Below are 20282 nucleotides of genomic sequence, written 5' to 3' on the forward strand. Positions count from 1 at the left end.
CGGACTTTGATTAGTTATGTCTCACAGATGGGAATGGTACCTTTAAAGGTGAGAGGTCTCCTCAAGACTCTTTCAAATCACATCATTAATATAGTCTCCGTATCATCTGACTGACTACCACTTACTGACAATAGCAATCGTTTTGATTAGCAAGTTGTGTTGTTAAAACTTCTAATATCATACACATCAACCATCCTGTACCTTTTACTTCATTGATGTACCTCTCATATCTTAGCACTTGCCCTTCATAAGTGTATCTTTCACTAACTTCCTCTCTCCCAAAAGAACAGCATGGTCCCAGCACCCGGTCCAGCCTGGCTCCCACCACTGGAATCACTGCTGCTTCCCCTTCCTGCCATCTGAAGCTCCCAGTGTGCTGTTCTCATGGCTCAGGTTGGCCCTCCAGCAATCCCAACAACTGTAATAACACAGCACTTTACAGTTCATCTAGAAATGCATGGCTTTAACTTGGGTGGTTGGAGAAGGAAGAATTAGAGAAAGCTTATTGAATTGGAAAAAGATAGTAACTCCAGAATTCCTGACTCTGGAACTTCCTGGGCATTCCAGTCAGTGATTTTTTCATATTTTTTGCAGTCCCACACTTTCCTCTCTTCTGATCCCAGAATTGTTTTTGAAATGGTAGCTGGTTTTGTGAAAAGAAGAAACCCTTAAAGGTGCAGAAGGATATCTCACTAGGCTGTTTTAACTGAATAAGAGCTTACCACAAATAAAATGAACTTACTTTATGCACTTAATTTTATATGAAATTCATGGGTTGAAGGCATATTTTTGTAAAAGCAGAACCTTGCTGGGTTGATGAGTCCTACTGGTTTCCTAACAAAAAAAAAAAAAAAAAAAAAAAAAAAGGGTGTCTCACTTGAAATACATAATAAACTTTGTAAATTCTCTAAATCATTTCTCTTTTTTTTAAACATTCAGGTTGAAAGATGAGAGAGACAGCAGTGCTGTTGAAGATCAAATAGACTACTATTGCAAGCATTCTCAGTAGATAGAGCTCATCCCCAAAGTCATTAAATACATAAATTCTGGAAGAGCACATCAGTGTCATGTTTCATTGCTCCAACAACACATCGAAGAAAGGGTAAAGTATTTTTTAAAAATTTGACACCCAAATTGTTTATTTCAGTGTTTCCATTTTCCCCTTCATTACCTTTTGTTCCAGAGAGAAAAAATTTGAAAATTGTGATAGAAAATTGCAGATGTTTTCCAATAGCTTATTCTTCTAAATATTGATGAAATTCATAACAAAAATATTTTCCATTTTTCCCCGTTAGTGCCACCAAAACTATCTAAGCAGATGATTATTTAATAAAGTAAAGAGCAATGTATATAGTCAGTTCATAGAAGGCTACAGGTACGAAGGAGGATGTGTCAAGGGCATTTGAAAACAATGAGAGGAAGAGGTTGTCAAGTGAAACTTTGAATTGTAAAAATCAACACTCATAAACAGACTAAGCAACTGTAAAAGTAGCCCATTGTGCAAAATGGCTTATAAAAGTGTTGCCTCTGAGACTGAGAACTTGTGGCTATTATGACCTACTTGTATTTTTTGAAAGTTGTGCTTACAATCAATTCTACTGAAATATAAGTTGCCCAGAAGAGATAATATCATGACTGATAAAAACAGCAGAATGGAGTGGATGAGGAAGAATTTGCCAAGCGTCCTATAGCTGTCTCCAGAGAAACTGGGCTTGACTCCAATGGCCAATTTCAGTTATCTAGCCAGAGACTTCCCTAAAGTAATGCAACCCTGCAGGTGGTCAAAGCCTGACAGACCCATCTTTTAAGGACATCTGGCTCCTTTCTTATTCTGTGTTCACCAATAGACTTTCTGATCTACATTTCTTTCTACAGTGAAATGGGAAGTTATGTCCTAAGTAAATGGTCAGGATTTGTTGCCTTGTCAAATACAGATTAGAACATAAATTGGCAATCTGGTGCATAAACTAGTCTTTTAAGATTTTTGGTTTATGTAAATCAATTTCTACATCCTGATTGCTTCTTGGTTCTACTGATACTTGTTTTTTGAATCTATCAAGCTGTAAACTACATGCTGAACTAGTGCTTCCACCAAAGACTGCTTTCTCTTGAAACTCTACAAAGAGGCTGACTTCAACATCTTTTTGTTGCCCCAATGAGGATTATAGCTATTCAATTTGTTTATTTTTTCCAAGCTGGAAAGACACAGGAGTCTAAATTAAGATGAAGTTTACTACTGTAATCTTTACTAATCTTCATACAAAGAAGTATTGTATATTTAGGAATAAAATTATCATTGTAGAAATAAAACATTTTATAAGTCATATCCTTTTCCTTAATAATCCTTTCAAAATAAGAAAGTATAAATAATTACAAATTTTAATTCAGACCTTGGAATTCAAAATAATATATTTTACACTTGGCCACTCACCATAGCAGACTAATATTTAGAATAGGAGTTTGGTAAAAATTTTCTTAAGTTTTTATGTGGGAATCTTATAATTCTTTCAGTTCTTTATCCCATGTAAAATTATGAACTATCAGCTTTTTATTCCAATATTATTTTAAATGTGTACCCAACAATATTAGTTATGCTATTGCATATCACTTCCAAGTGCTAAAAATACAGTGCTAAATGAGTCTCCACTCTAATGAGCATTTGGACATTTCTTTCCAGTGGGGGGAATGGGACACACAGTAAATAATCAAACAAGATGATTTCAGGGCTATGAATAAGATAAAACAGGGTAATATAATCCATATAATCCATGATTGTGTGTGTGTGTTTGTGTGTGTGTAAGTATATTGGGGGATATTTGTTTAGAGTAGATTCCTAGAGAAGGCCTCCATATAGAAGTATCACTTGAATAATGATGGAATGGAAGAGTTGGGCACAGAACTTGGGGTAGGGAGGATGGGGTGGGGGGCATCATAGGTAGATGGAATAGAACAGGCGAATCTCCAGAGGTGGAAGCAGAGTTGACATGTTGCCCTGTGGCAGACTGACAACCCAAGTGACTCCCCATGATTGCCTCTTTCTTGTGTTCACACCTTTGGATAATCCCTTCTCCTTGTGTGTCAGTAGTATCTGTGACTTGCTTCTAACAAATAAAATATGGCAAAAATTATGAGATGTCACTTCCATGATTATTTTATGTAAGACTTTATATCTTGTCATCAGGCTCACTCTAGTGTCTCTCTCTCTCTTTTTCTCATTGGTTTTGAAAAAGCCACAGCCCCAAGAAATCAAATGCTCCCAAAAAACACACCAGTGAGAAAATGGATGCCTCCTTAGTTGAGCCTTCAGATGAGAACTCAGCCCTGGCCAACCCCTTTATTGCAGCCTATGAGACTCTAAGTAGAGGACCCAGGTAAGCCATGCCTGGACTCCCGACCCACAGAAACTATGAGAAAATAGATGTGTTGTTCTAAGTTGTTAAGTCTGTAGTGATTTGTTACAGTGCATAGAAAACTAATACATAGCCCAACAGTCAGAATACACATTTGGCAGGTGGGTAATGCTCTAAGGGGAGAGTGGGTATGTATGAAATAAGATAGAGGGGTGACTACACAGAACTTTTGGCCATGATAAGGAAGTCAGGTTTTATTACAAGTGTGTTAGAAAGTCACTGGAGAGTTTTAAGCAAGAGAGTGGCATGATCTTTTTGACATGTTTAAATGTCTCCTGGCTACTTGTGAAAGACATGCTATAGGAGACCAAGAGTGGACAGGAAGACTTCTCAGTAGGAATCTGCATTCATTAGATTGGTGAGACAATGAGGTGGCTCAAGTTAGGGTAGTAGAAGTGGAGTATGGTGAAAAAGAAGCCAGGGAAATTTTCAGTGCAGCTTCTAAATCCTAGACATTTGGATTCAGCAACTAGAAGGATGGTGATTCCTTTACTGCAACGGAGAAATCTGAAAGAGGCAAAGTTGGGTTTCTCAGGTGGAACAGAGAGAGGGCAAATCCAGGGTGCTATTTTGACATGTTAAATTTAAGAGGTCCATGAGATATTCTGGGGGATGTTTTCAAGGACGCTGTTGAACAAACAGATCTGGAACTCAGTATTAATGATATATATATTTGGATGAAATACTGATTGTAGTCAAAACCAAGAATGGGCTGAAAACCATCAAAGGAGGAAGTGTTAACAGGCTACATAATAAAAAAAGAATTAAATAAATCCATAAACTTTCTTTTGACACCGAATAGAGAATTTTGCTCTGCCAGCATCTAAATCAGTAAGCTACTATCACTATGTTTGACAACATTCACAGAATAATTACTTAATGTGCACTAAGTATTTGCTTGGAATTTGGAGAATGGGAGGAATGTGATAGAGTAAAACCAAGGTTGGCTAAAATCCAACTGCAGCCTTCTGTGTGGCCAGCTCCTACCTGGAGGAAGGCTTTCCACTTCCCTCTCACCACTACCCCCAGTTTCCATTTGAGCCATTGATTCAGCCCCAGTGAGTTGACTCTACTAATGTACCTCCACTCCTTTCTGGTTTTATATGGTCTCTTTGCTTCCAGGCTTCCAGGAATTGGTCATATTTTTTTAAATAGTAATTTTAATTTAGTAGTTAGATGTGATTACTTTTGAAATAAAATTGCCTAATGGATACATTTAAACTATACCCTCTCTTACACCAGCTGTAGTAATGCTAACACACGACAGCCATGGATTATGGTTAAAGAGTCAAATAAATTGATAATAATAAACTAAGGGTCTACAAAGGTGTGATTTGGTTAAAGGAAACAGAGATAATCCCTCACTGGGTTTTTACTGTAGGATTTCTCACTTCTCAAGAGTGACTTATCTTTCTTTCATGAGCTGAAAAAAAACCTGGAGCTTGCAAGTGCCTCAGGCAAGTGAGTTGAAGGTCTTCTTCGAGATTGAATGAAAGATAATAATCAAAATCTAGGTCAAGATACTATTTATCCTATAGAGAATTGTTTAAGCTAATGCTTTAAATTTAAGTCAGAACACATTTTAATATATGATTCATAGCATGCCTATCAGATATTCTTAATGACTGCGCACATTGTAATCTCATTCGGACTATTTTACTTTGAGCAATTTTCTAACATCAAGTAGTACAGCCATTAAATTATCATTACAAAGATATCAAACTTCCTTCATTGCATCTAACTATTTCTCAAGACACAGGTATGCAGTATGAGTCTGAAAGCTTTTGAAACTTCAATATAGTTTTCAGAAAGAGTATGAAAACAAAGAGTTGGAGGTGAAAAAAAAAGTGAAACAGAATAGAAAAAGTGGCAAGGAAAATGGATCTAGTCTGATGCATGACAAGGAAAGTTTACTTTTGGAGAACTAGGAGGAAGCCACTGCTAGTTATCATCAGCAATAGCACAGGCATATTAAATTTTGTAATCACCATAAAAATATAAGTAAAAAAAGTTTGAGAATGACACAACAAAATTTTATAAAGTCATGAACAATTGGTGAGAGATAAATATAATTATCCATCATAAATACTATTCTATGGGAAAAAATGAAGCTATATTGCATATGCTCTACATTTCAACAAAATCATTCTAGTTTGTACTATATAACAAGTGAACATTTGGCATTTAAGAGTATATAAATGAAAGACATTAAGTACTTTACTCTGAAAGTTTCTTTTATCTTATCAATTCATTCATACAGTTGATTATGAATACTGGTTCCATATGAAGAAATATACATCATACCATGAATGAAATAAAGATAAAGTCAAAGGGAGTCTCAAAAGACAGCCGCCCTGCTAATATCCAGAAAATAAGAAAATAGATCAAAATTGCACTCTCTGGCTAAAGACTCCACAAAGCAACAGGACTATCTGGAAGAAAACAATAAAGTGTTAAAAGAGGTAGAAATAGCATGTTTGAGTTCTGTTAGAGTAAGGGTTAGCACTGGTATGCCCTGAAGTCTATAGCTGCTAAGGAGGTGGATTAGATAGCCAGGGCTCTGAACTGTGGGATGAGGGAGTTATTTACAGTGAAGTTCACACACTCAGCAGTGAACTTGGAAGAGGAGGCCACTTCTGATTAGTCCTTGAAAACAAGGAGAGTGAAGTATGGCAGTAGTAACTGGCTAGAGGTCTATAGGGAGGTTAGATCACATGAAGGATCAAAGGATTAATGAGAACAAGGCCAGGTTTCTGACTCTGTTTTATGACCCAAAAATTTCACTGAACTTCCAATCATCTTTCTCATAAAATGATGACTAATGGTCACAAGGTTAGATGGGTGTAAGGACTCTTAGTTGCTAATGAATTTCCATAACTGCCAGTGGCTCAATGGAAGCTTTCTAGGCAAAGGGAGATCATCTGGTCCAATTACAACTGAGGAATTGAGGTCCAGAGAGATGAAATGATTACCCAGCCAAAAATGAAGGCAGACTAACACAGGCCAACCAACTCTTTAAAAAGTCAGGCCTTTCTTCAATATACTACAATAAAGGCAGCATGTCATCTATCCTTCAGAGACAAGATGGATTATTGAAATTTACAAGTAAGCCCTGAAGTGCCTTTTCAGCTAACACGTCCGACTTTCCTCTAGCTAAATCAGAGTAAATCATAGAGAAATAATAGAACTCAATTGATTTAAGTTTCATCTCCTTTTATTTCCTCTTTTCTTCCTCATGGAGTTGCAAATGAGCAATGAAATGGCCAAAAATCCAAAAGCCCCAATGTAGCTAAGCATTAATACTAACATTTATTTGGTACAGATAAAAAGCCCTCACCGCATTCTAAAATCTCAAAGAACCCAAGTGAATCTGGACCCAGCAGAACAATTTCTCTGGAATATAATGACTTGCCAGCTTCCCTCAGAATTCACTGAAGCTTATTATATGAAACTGAGGCACTACTCCTCTTATCATGAAAGAAACAGTTGTAACAGGAAATATAAATAGCCTACTGGTGAGATGTTCCTGCTCGTGATTCTGTTCACCTTCCCATCTTCTGCACTGGACAAGTGTAGGCAACAAATGATCTTTAGACTGGGGAGAGGAAGAAAGTATTCCTTTCCACTTCCGAGCACGTGTGCATTCACACTCAGGCACACTTCCTGAGGAGTAATCAGCCCATTTCTTTCTGGAGAGTTGTCATTCAATCCACACCAATCTATACCAATGTCAAAGGGGAAGATCTTGGAGACTGTTTTTCTGAGGTGGCTAGGTCACTTTTACCATCTTTCCTGGGCTCACAGCCTCACTCCTGGTGAAAATAAAGCCTCTGTGGCCATTGTTGAGCCCATCTTCTTGGACTTCATTTTAGCTCAGCCCCATCTCCCAGTCCCAGATGATCCCAGTCCCTTAGTCTTTAAAACCAATTCCTCCCAGCCTTCCAAGTGCCTGTCTGTTCCTGTGACCCAGCCTCTACCCAGAGTTATCAGTCATTTTCTCTCACCTTATTTCCCTTACTAGACATGATCAGGAGAAATTTTCTAATTTTGAGAACAATGGACAGAGGAGCTGAGGAAGAGGAAGACACCTCCAAAAAGGTCTGGCCTGAAGGTGGAACACCTAAAAAATCAGCCCCCATCTCCCTGCAAATGTGAATCTTCTGGTGCCTCATCATCTGTATTTTTGAGTATCTCCTTCCTGACTGTTTTTGGTGCAGATTTTAGGAAAAATGGGCAGAATACAGAATAGAAAATCGATTATTCCTTCCAAACAATCCATTAAGTTCTCTTTGTTGAAAAACTTTATGTATCAATCTATTAGGATGGTGTCGTGTAACTTGATATCAACTCCATTAGAAAAAAGAGATACCTGATTTAATTTGCCTAGCTGATACGGTAATGTTAAATACCTTATTCAGACTCCTCAGGAACACGAGCAGAGGTCAAAGATAACACTGTGTGTTTCAGACCTGGCACCAAGGCTCCCAAGTGAAGGAGGTGCAAGGTGGGGGCTGAAACCCAGCCCAGTTCCACTTGCCTGCCTTGGGCCCTAGACAGGGCTGCAATCCTTGGAGGGAGGAGGACTTTTTTGTTTTGTTTTGTTTTACAATTTCTTTCTCTTTTTCTAGTGCCTGAGCCTGGGAAATTACTTTTCTTCTTTTTCTTTTTTCTCTAAAGGAAAAACTAAGTTTGATTGTTTAACAAGTGTACTGTGGATGGAAGGTGCAAGATGAATAATTTAGCTCAGATATTAAGAGTAATGGGGCTGAGTGAAATCAACAGCAAGTTTTTTTATAAAGTCCCTCATCGCCTCAATAGTAATAAACACGGAATGGACGCTCACTGTGAATCAGGTACAGCACCGAGAACTTTATTATGTCCTATGTTGTAATATACCTCCAACAACTTACTGAAACAGCGGCCACTGTTATTTCCTCTTTTAGAGGTGAGATCATCCCGTCCCTGCATTTTACTCCCAAGGTTTTTTGTCCAATCTCAGAAGAGATTATATTTGTTTAAGACTAACACTGTAAGAAATAATATCCTGCTTGCATGAAATGGTGGCACCACAATGAAGATCAAAAAGTCATCATTTATTTTATGATGAGTTGCTCCTTCATGTTTTTAGTAAGTGTCCCATCTTTACCTTGCCGTTTTATGCTTTTCTGGGTGACAACTAAAGTGTACTACATGTGTGTATTTTAGGTGCCATGAGTGTGTATCTATCTAAACATAAAACACACATGACATTCTCAGAATAGAGATGATTCCAGATTGGTTGTCCATTATTACCATTTTCCTTTCAATCCAAATTCCTTCTTCTAGTTCTATGCTGAGAAGTGTGGTACTTAAAAGGGATTTTATCTGTCAAGTATTTATTATATTTTTCATTTCAAGCCTTCTATTTTAAAATAAGTATCCTCGTGTCTTTTTTTCTTGTCCTTTTCAGGGTTCTGATGATTAATTTTATGTGTCAACTTGATTAGGCCACAGTACCCAGATATGTAGTCAAATAGCAGTCAAGCTATTTCTGTGAAGGTATTTTTTTTCAGATAAGAGTAATGTTTAGGGGCACCTGGGTGGCTCAGTCGTTAAGCGTCTGCCTTCGGCTCAGGTCATGATCCCAGGGTCCTGGGATCGAGTCCCACATCGGGCTCCCTGCTCGGCGGGAAGCCTGCTTCTCCCTCTCCCACTCCCCCTGCTTGTGTTCCCTCTCTCGCTTTCTCTCTCTCTCTCTCTGTGTTAAATAAATAAATAAAATCTTTAAAAAAAAAAGAGTAATGTTTAAATCGGTAAACTCTGAGTAAAGCAGATAAATGAAAAGACCGAAGTCCTTGGAGGAAGAAGGAATTCTGCCTCCAGTCTGCCTTAGGACTTGACTGCACCATCAACTCTTTCCTGGGTCTCCAGCCTGTTGGCCTGACCTGGGGGATTCGGACTTGCAGCTCCCACAATTGTAGGAGCCAAGAAATCGCCTTAAAATAAGTCTAGATGTCCCTCGGTCTCTCTGTCTTTCTCTGTCTACACACACAAACACATACACACGCACACATGCACGCACATCCTAGGTGTTCTGTTTCTCTGGAGAACCATGACTGATACACAGGTTTTCAATTCTGACCGGCACATAGGCTGTCATGTTATTGCTTACCTTGTTTTCATTAAGAAGACCACTAAATTCCAGTGGAGGCCATGTCCACATTTCTTATAAGTTGTGTGAATATAAGCATCTCTTATTAATTGCTGTTGATTAGCCAAAAGGCAAATATTTAATTAAACCTTGAGAGATAATAAAATTGCACATGAATTATCTATCTAAGAGCACCTAGGTCCGTACATTTCATTAAGATGATTTAACTAATAATCATCTCTCTTATACCCAGTCTTTGTTTGAGCAGGTTGATTCTTTTCTGGTTGCTTTGTTTCGTTTTGTTCTTTTTTTTTTTTCTTTCTGAAGTTCCCTAGAGAGACAGTGTTGTTTTTTTCCTAAAGTCATGTTTGTTGATTTGTATTTACTTTGCTTCGTATCTAAGTCCCATTAGAAGCTCTGCTGATCACATCACAGATGAACACTTTTGTTTATTATACTTGAAATTGTACACTCAAGAGAAAACATTGACCGGACTGAATGATAATGAATCCTCAGAAGAGGAAAGATTTAGTTGACAGATAAGGCAAAACTCAGTTTTCCATTGGTTTTCTTACATGCTTCTATTTCTTAGGGTTTTCCTAGGCACATAAGAAATCCACAGGACAAGGGGGTTACTCTGGTATTGGTTGAGTGGGTTTTAAAAGTTTACTTCAAGGACAGACACAGACTTTTATTTGGTTATTTAAAGAAGCAGTAAAAATCCAAACATCTCCTGTGCACCTGCCCAGGACTGAAAAGAAGCAGCTTCCAGGTCTTCAATACAGGGCGTGGCCGATTGTTCCTGAAAGGACCAGACAGGAGGTTTCCGGGGTGGGTGGTTGCATAGGCTGAGTCACCCACCATGGGGGCCAAACCTTGTGAAAAAGAAAACTAAGGACACTTCCACTTAAAAAGCTGCTGAAATTACGTCTTTCTCTCTCTCTCTTTTTTAAAATAATTAACAGTCCTTTGTTTTATGACAGTGAGAGTTAATAGTAGGCTATATGTGTGATTTTAATGGTCTCGCTTTGTAGTGAAAACTTTGAAGCTCTATGTTGGATCTACTCAGTCTTTTAAAAACTATTTCACAATTTTCTCTCATAAAATCCAAATGCCTGGGAAATGCTGGCCTACATACAAGTGTCTTGCTTCTGTTTGATATTATTAGCTACTCCTCTGATGTTGCAAGAGTGTATTTCTGTGCAAAGAGGGAATGCATGATTGTTGTCATCTTTATGGTGCAGGGCGCTGCTCTCTATGACCAGACGGCACTACCGGAGTGCTTGACCCGAAGTTGTTAAAGATGTTCTCCTCTAATGAAACAGAGCGGGAACAACTCAGGAAACTGCACACACATTTCCCTGGCACCCAGTTGCTTCTCATCTAAATGAGACTGCTAGAAAAACCAAGACTATGCACTACAGATTGGCTGAAAGAGTTGCTTACACAACAAGGGCCAGCCTCTGGGGCTCTGCAAAGTGAGGAGAATTAACCCATTAACCGGGCTGAAAAATACCCTGGTAAGGCTCTGAGGTATTACTCTGAATAAGTGCAGGCATAACCCACTTTGTTCACTGGAGCAAAGAGTTACTTTGTACTGTGTTTCTCTAATTATGAATGCTCCTCCAATTATATTAATAATCAAGAAGGCTTCTTATATAAAGATAGCACAGACATATTTAAAATTATTTTGTGCACAGAATTCAAAGGATTATTAGAATAATGCTCAGGAAAAAAAGACCACCTAAAATTTTTCTAGTTACACAGCTACTGATTTTATTAAAAAAATCATTCACCACAATCAAGTGGAATTTATTCCTGGGTTGCAAGGGTGGTTCAATATTGGCAAATCAATCAGAGTGATACACCATATTAATAAAAGAAAGGATAAGAACCATATGATCATTTCAATAGATGCAGAAAAAGTATTTGACAAAGTACAACATCCATTCATGATAAAAACCCTCAGCAAAGTAGATTTTATTTATTTATTTATTTATTTATTTATTTATTTATTTATTTATTTGACAGAGGGAGAGAGAGCACAAGCCAGGGGAAGCACCACAGGGAGAAGGAGAAGCAAGCTCCCCACTGAGGAGAGAGCCTGATGTGGGGCTCCATCCCAGGACCCTCTGATCATGACCTGAGTTGAAGGCAGATGTTTAACCAACTAAGCCACCCAGGCACTCCAGCAAAGTAGATTTAGAGGTATTTGTCTCTCTCTGACTTATTTTTCTTAGCATAATACTCTCTAGCTCCATCTATGTTCTTGCAAATGTCAAGATTTCATTCTTTTTGATGGATAAGTAATATTCTATCATATACATATTCTTCTTTATCCATTCATCTGTCGATGGGCACTTGGACTGTTTCCATAATTTGGCTGTTGTAGATAATGCTGCTATAAACATCAGGAAACATGTATCCCTTTGAATTAGTATTTTTGTGTGCTTTGGGTAGATACTAGCAGTGCAACTCCTGGATCATAAGGTAGTTCTATTTTTAACTTTTTGAGGAACCTCCAAATTGTTTTCCAGAGTGGCTACACCAGCTTGCATCCCCGAACAACAGTGCACATCCTCACCAACACCTGTTGTTTCTTGTGTTGTTGATGTTAGCCATTCTAACACATGTGAGGTGACATCTCATTGTAGTTTTCATTTATATTTCCCTGATGATAAGTGATGTTGAGCATTTTTCATTTATCTGTTGTCTTCTTTGGAAAAAAATGTTTGTGCATGTCTTCTGCCCATTTTTTAATTGAGTTATTTGTTTTTTGGGGGGAGTTGAGTTTTATAAGTTTGTTATATTTTGGATACTAGCCCTTTATCAGATCTGTCATTTGCAAATATCTTCTTCCATTCCATAGGATGCCTTTTAGTTTTATTGATTGTTTCCTTCACTGTACAGAAGCTTTTTATTTTGATGAAGTCTCAATATTTTATTCTTGTTTTTGTTTCCCTTACCTCAGGAGGCGTATCTAGAAAGAAGCTACGGCTGATGTCAAAGAGGTTACTGCTGTGTTCTCCTCTATTTTTATGGTTTCAGGTCTCACATTTAGGTCTTTAATCCATTTTGAAATTATTTTTGTGTATGGTGTAGGAGAGTGGTCCAGTTTCATTCTTTTGCATGTTGCTATCCTGTTTTCCCAACACCATTTGTTGAAGAGACCATCTTTTTCCTACTACATATTCTCTCCTGCTTTGGGGAAGATTAATAGATGATATAGTTGTGGGTTCATTTCTGGGTTTTCTCTTCTGTTCTATTGATCTATGTGTCTGTTTTTGTGCTAGTACCATACTGTCTTGATCACGACAGCTTTGTAATATAACTTGAAGTCCGGAATTGTGATGCCTCCAGCTCTGCTCTTCTTTATCAAGGTTGCTTTGGCTATTTTGGGTCTTTGGTGTTTCCACACAAATTTTAGGATTGTTTTTTCTAGCTCTGTGAAAAATGCTGTTGGCATTTTGATAGGGATTGCATTAAATGTGTAGATTGCTTTGGGTAGTATAGATATTTTAACAATATTTGTTCTTCCAATCCATGAGCATGGAATGTCTTTCCATTTCTTTGTGTCATCTTCAATTTCTTTTATCAGTATTATATAGTTTTCAGAGTACAAGTCTTTCACCTTTTTGGTTTGGTTTATTCCTAGGTATCTTATTGTTTTTGGTGCAATTGTAAATGGGATTGATTCCTTGATTTCTCTTTCTGCTGCTTCATTACTGATGTATAGAAAAACAACAGGCTTCTGTACATTGATTTTGTATCCTGTGACTTTACTGAATTCATGTATCAGTTCTAGCAGTTTTTTGGTGGAGTCTTTGGGTTTTCTATATAGAGTATCATGCCATCTGCAAATAATGAAAGTTTTGCTTCTTCCTTGCCAATCTGGATGCCTTTTATTTCTTTTTGTTGACTGATTGCCCTAGCTAGGATTTCCAGTACTATATTAAATAACAGTGGTGAAACTGTACACCTTTGCCTTGTTCTTGACCATAGAGGATAAGCTCTGTTTTTCCCCACTGAGGATGATATTAGCTGTGGGTTTTTCATCTATGGCCTTTATTATGTTGAGGTGTGTTCCCTCTAAACCTACTTTGTTGAAGGTTTTTATCATGAATGGATATTGTACTTTGTCAAATGTTTTTTCTGCATCTATTGAAATGATCACATGGTTCTTATCCTTTCTTTTATTAATGTGGTGTATCACATTGATTGACTTGCCAATATTGAACCACCCTTGCAACCCAGGAATATGTGGAGTTTAAGAAACAAAACAAATGAGCAAAGGGAAAGAGAGAGAGAGAGAGAGAGAGGCAAACCAAGAGAAAGACTCTTAACTATAGACAACAAATTGATGGTTACCAGAAGGGAGGTGGGTGGGGGATGGGTGAAATAGGTGATGGGGACTAAGGAAGGCAGCTTGATGAGCACTGGGTGATGTATGGAAGTGCTGAATCACTATACGGTACACCTGAAACTGATATTACACCATATGTTAACTAACTGGAATTGAAATACTAACTTTTTAAAAAGTACTGAAATTTAAAAAAAAAAAACCTACCAATTTTATAGGTTTGTTGTTTATATTGACTACTTCAGATTTACTTTACTAATTTACACTATATAATTAAAATGCATAAGATATTATTTTTATTGTCACAATTGTAACATCTTTGTGATTCACTCACTCATTCATTCATTGTTTCATTCATCATTGAATTTCTTTTATGAGTAAGGCATTGTGCTGGGTACTGGAGACACATAATCAAATAAGTGCAATACAGTAATTAATAAACAGTGGTAAGTTCTATGTCCAGAACAAGCTGGGACACCTTGGAGCTTATATTCATGGCCAGATTGATAATCCACAAAAGGAAACCAACCCTAACGTTACATCATCCTCTTTCTGTTCTTCTCTGCATCTGCTTTTAGGCACACACATCTTTTAGTACTAAGATGATAGTTTTCACTCCTTTATTTCCTGCCTCCTCCAAAACATGGTAAGTTTGAAATCCTGAGAAATTCTGGCTGATTTAAAACATGGGGCTTACTAGAGGAATAGTGATTTATTGGCACTGCTGAAACACTATTCATTGATTTAAGATGTGTAGAGAACCTGCTGCTAAATTATCTGGTTCTTGTTTGAAAGGAAACTCAACACAACCACAGTAGTTGCAAATGTACAAACATGGCAACAGTGGCTTAGCTGGAATTTTGGAGTGAAGGCTGGAGAGAGCTCAATGCAAGAGCTTGGGCAATACCAACAGTGGGCTGAATGCAGAAGAGCGCTGCTTTAAACACATCCCTAAAATTGCTATTGGGAGAGAGGACCAGAGTAAGCCTGAATGAAACCCGCAACCAGCTGAGAGCCTCTCAAGTTCAATGCAGAGACTTTCATTCCTGTGTGCAGTTATTTAGACTGAAAATGGAAACGTGCAACTGTGAGGCAGATCTCATTCATGCATAATTGAAACACCCAAGGGTAAAATAGCGAGGCACAATGGATGACATCTGATAAAAAGAGAGCAAGGAAAGAGAAGAAGTTCAAAACAAGATACAAGACCCTGGGGACCATAGAGAAGAATACCTGACATAGGCCAAATAATCTCAAATAAAAATATCCAAATTACCAGACAATGCAAATATAAAGACAAATGCATGGAAGAGACATGAGGATTGGGTAGGGAAAATGTTTAGAATATGAATCATTCAAGGGATGAGTCACTGGTGACTGAGACTCTTATTCTGACAAAATGCAACCATAATATGTGGTATTCTCATATACCTAGGAACTAAACAGATTTACACTAGCACAAGAATCATTGTCTTTAAAGAAGCTATATTCTCAATGACTATATGTCTATACAGAGAGAACTATGGACCATATGGATGCATAAATATTAAATTTTTCTTAACTTCCTGGAAAAGCAGCGGTACACACCGTGTGTACGTGTATATATCTGTACAGAGTTGGCTTCCTATTTATGAAGGATAAATGCCATTTCATTAGAGAGATTTGCAGAAAAGTATTGTGACAAGTATTTTAAAAATAAAAGTCACAAGTAAGTTGTGACCAGTAGTTTAAATGACTGGCTGGGAAACAATGAACAGGTAATGCAGTTGTCTTGCCCATTTTTCCTGCAAACTCACAGACAGTTTATTGAGTACCTATCATGAGCCAGGCACAGTGTTAGATCCTTTGGACTATTCCGTTAAATCCCCACAGAAGTTTCCTGAAAAGGCATTATTGCTCCCATTTTTGGATGAAGATGTTGAGGTTCAGAGAAATTAAGTCACATAATCTTGTCTGAATATCAACCCAAACTCTTCCCACATTCCTCCATTCCCTTAGAGGGATGAGAAGAAAGGCTGAGCAGGGAAGTTCTCACAGTGCAGCCTTTCTAGTGTTGGGCTTGAAATTCTTATTTGCTCACATGATGTACGTTTTCATTAAACAAAGTGAATACCTCAAAAATACAGCTACGTTTATTTCCTTTTGTTAGAAAAAAAGAAGAGCGCTTAAGTTACTTAATGATTCTGCAGATTCGGCTCTGCATTTAGGCCCATGTCCTGCTTACATTCTTATCCCTTGCAATGAGAAGAAAACTGAAAGAGGTGTATCCCATACCAATGGGAACATGAGCAAGATGTAGGGAAATGATCCATGCCACATAGCCTATGATTTGACCACATATGTCCTCATTAACTAAGAAAGTAGTAATGAGTCATCTAACTTAAAGACGACTTAAAGTCGTCCAACTTAATAGCTTTCAAAGGCTGTTATATACTCTTATATACCAGGCACTGAGAATTCAGAGAACAGGAAGACACAGTTTCTGCCCTCCAGGCACTCAAAATAAAACTGTGTGTAAATATGTACATATATGTACTTATAAACATGTGTAAGGCAAGTGACAAATGCCTCGGGGGACACATGGGCAATACGAATAATAGGTGTTGGAGAAGACAAAGGTCATCCAAGGCTTGGGTTCATTCAGCTTCCAACACATGTACCTCGAGTTTGTATCCATATATCAAATGTTGCTACATCTGCTCTTTTCTGATGATTTACAAATGACTTTGTTTTCAAGAATCATGGTCTCAGGGGCTTAGTAGGTTAAACAACTGACTCCTGATTTTGGCTCAGGTCATGATCTCAGGGTCATGGGATCAAGCCCCGTGTTAGGCTCTGTGCTCAGTGCAAAGTCTGCTTGTCCCTCTCCCTCTGCAACCCCTGACTACCTGGCTCACTTTCTCAAATAAATAAACAAAACCTTAAAAAAAAAAGAATCATGGTCTCAGATTCTGGAGGACCTGTTAAGGTACTATAGAAAACTGGTCTAACTCAGTCATAGATGCGGATACTGAGGTTCAAGGGGGCTACGTAACTTACTGAAGATAACATGGACAGCTAATTAAAAATATCTCTGAGAGTAAATATGTTACACTGAAAGTCTTGAAGATAAACCTTTTAGTTGGAAATCAAGGCCAGCTCTAAACCAAATAGAAAACACTGAACTAGAGGAATCAGGCAACCATGGTTCTAGTATGATCAATAGTTTTTGCAGCCTGGAACGTGTTGCTTAACCTCACTGGTAGCCAGCAATCTCATCTGTGGAAGGAGGTATATGGAATTAATGATCTCTGTGGTCATTTCTGGCAACAGGATACCAGGATTTAATGACTCTAAATTCATATTCAGCATCTTTCTCTTTCCAATTCCACAACTCTTCTTCCAACCCTTCACTCTTCTTTTTGAGTGGATTTTCTTTGTAGGTGCCTATGTCCCATGTATTTGCCCTGCAACTGGGAGGGCAAAAATCAGTGTAAGGACCCACCACCTTTCCATTTTGCACAGGCTCTTTAAGCAGACTGGAGCAGGAATGAGACTAGAAATAAAGAGTTTAAACATTCCCCTGTTGCTTCCTTTTCCCTGGCAAACATATCTTACCCGACTTTGCCCGATTCATAATCTATTTGGTTAGGATCTGACATCAAAGCTGCCTGGATATCTAATAATTTTCCTACCCCTTTCCCATCCAAAGTGACCTATGCAAATTAACTTCGGCTTCCTGGGGATGAAGTCCTCACACTGGGGTCTGAATTTGTAGAAGTCGCTCTAATGGTAGAAATTCCAGATCAGGTAGAAAGGAAGCTATTGTAATGTCTTCATCTTATGAAACTTGAATTTTCTCATTCTCAAAAGAAAAATGAAGAATGAACTTTTTGCACAGAATACACAGACCCTGCAACGAAGTAAAACCAAAGCAAGATTCAATGCTCTCCCACCTTCTCTCCACCCAGAGAGAGTATCCTCAACCCAAAAGAAATGAAAGGGTTTTTTGATTCCACTCTTCTAGACAGAGTGAAAAACAACTCCAGGACCCTGGAGGGATGGAGTAGGTGTGGTTCTAGCAACTTGAAGAACTCCTAGAACTGGGTTTGCTTTGTCTCATCTAGAAAAAATAGTTATCTCACCAGCTGGACCAGATGTCATGTTCCTTTAGGCTCCTTCTGAGAGAGAACCATGAGATACTTTCTTTTATGAGAATGAAATTATTGCTCACATGGTAAGCAGCCAGACCTTCAGTGGCTGAGCTACCCATGGTCAAGAGTTCTCCCTCACCTCACTCTTGGACTCCTACCAATACAAGGGAGGAGGAGAGGCAAACAAAGATGGATTACTGATTTTTCTCATAAAGAGCTTTGAGCTTTTCACCCAGTGTGGATGACAGCTTCTCTCACTTAAACCAAGTGACCTTTCTGCTTGAGAGATATTGTAAAGGCAAATGGTCTCTATTAAGAATTGGTACATAGCATATCAGTGCTTCTCAACTCTGGATAGATATTCATTGATATATGCATCTGTGTACTGTTTCACCTAAGAGTTGTTTTTATTATTATTTTTTTAAATATGGATGCCCAGGCCCTATCTCAGTAGTATAAATCAAAATATCCAGGGCTGATCCAGGTATCTGTCAACATTCAATTATATGTTCCAAAAGTGTCTTTAATTGATAGATTTTATATTCATTTGGAGCTATCAAATTTAATATGACTAAGATCAAATGATTAATTATGTGTATGTTTATACTTTTGTTACTGGATTAAATTATCTATACTCCCTTATGATTTTTTAAATTCCCTGAATAAAAGTTATTCCTTAAGTTAAGCAACCACTAGATAGAAAAGATTGTCCATTGCTTGTCCACTAATGATCATTTGTGGATATTGGCTTTTTATGCAATTCTAGCCCTAATAAAAATTCTATACAATTTTTTTTAAATTCTATACAATTTTTAAAAATTGTTAAGTGGATGTCAATTTCTAAAGTAAGGAGATAGCAATGTTGTAAAATAACAGATGCTTGTCCACAGCTTGTGGAGAGTCTACAGTGGTGGAAACACTTGGCCTCTTGTCCCATCCCACCAAAGCCCTTTCAGGCAAACACACCTGGTCTGAGAAGTCTACCCAGGGCCAAGGTAGTCAGACCATCTCTTTTTGGAAATATGCTTTTGGTTAAAATTGTCTAATAAGTCATATCCAAATTTACATATTGAGAGCTCAATCTGCAGTGGGAGAGAGGAAATAGAGGAGATGAAGTGCAGTGAACAGGAAGGGATGGACATTTCTAAGGGCAACTGAAAAGAGAAGGGGGGAATGGTAGGTTTAAAGGGGTGGCCCAGTCAGTTAAGCATCCGACTCTTTGATTTTGGCTCAGGTCATGATCTCAGGGTTGTGGGACTGAGCCCTGCGTCAGGCCCCACACCTAGCATGGGATTGGGATTCTCCCTCTTCCTGTCCCTCTGCCCCTCCCTGCCACCCCCTAAGAAAAAAGACCACTCTAGGAGTCCACTGATAAACTCTAAACTCTCTTGGATCTATAGGGAATATTATAAACTATAATTGATCGATATGAAATAATATTACATTGCAAAATGATACCACAATAAGTAATAATGACTGTCAAAATTTAATTTTTTTAAAATAAATAAGATGCTGGAGTAAGATTAAAACCTCATCTCATTTAAATAGACAATAGTCTGCTATAGAAATTCTGTAAATTAATAGAAAAAATATTCAGGAAAAGAGGAAATTTCCAAAAGTAACATATAAAATAAAATGATTATACTCTATTTACTTATTCATTGTGAATCAGACTTTATATCTGCTAGCCTTGAGGTTGCTTGGGAGTAGAAATTGCTTGAGTTCTTGATTCAGAAAGAACCAGGGTTGAATCTCACTATACATGTTACTCTGGGTAAGTTGTATAACCTCCCAGAGACTCAGGTAACTATCATAAAATAGTAAATACTCAATAAGTAACTGCCTTCAGGTGTGATTGGCTCTCTTCAGTAATTTGATTATCTGCCTGGCTACAATTTCCTTTTTCTTTGCTTTGTGACCCCCAACTCCTAAGTGTACAGCAGACTGTCCTGACCTATTCGTCATGTAGACGAGTGACCTATAATCATCTAACCTGGCATTAATGTAGGCAATGAAAGGGCAAGCATTACTAGAGAGGGACTCTTCCCAAAAGAGAAGAAAGGGCCAGGACTACCGAGAATTTTTTTCCTTCTTTGTAGTAATGTGTGTGTGTGTGTGTGTGTGTGCGTGTCTTCAGATAGAGGGGCCAAGTGGATTTTAGGAGTTCCAGAAAGGCCTCTCTATGCACTTCATAGTCTTCTGGAAATCTGGCTTACAGCTGTGGCTCCGGCTACAGCCTAATCTATGTC

This window comes from Mirounga angustirostris, unplaced genomic scaffold (assembly GCF_029215605.1).
Source record: "Mirounga angustirostris isolate CCGP_5_RB_7025 unplaced genomic scaffold, mMirAng1.0.hap1 SCAF_2, whole genome shotgun sequence".
Classification (NCBI taxonomy): domain Eukaryota; kingdom Metazoa; phylum Chordata; class Mammalia; order Carnivora; family Phocidae; genus Mirounga; species Mirounga angustirostris.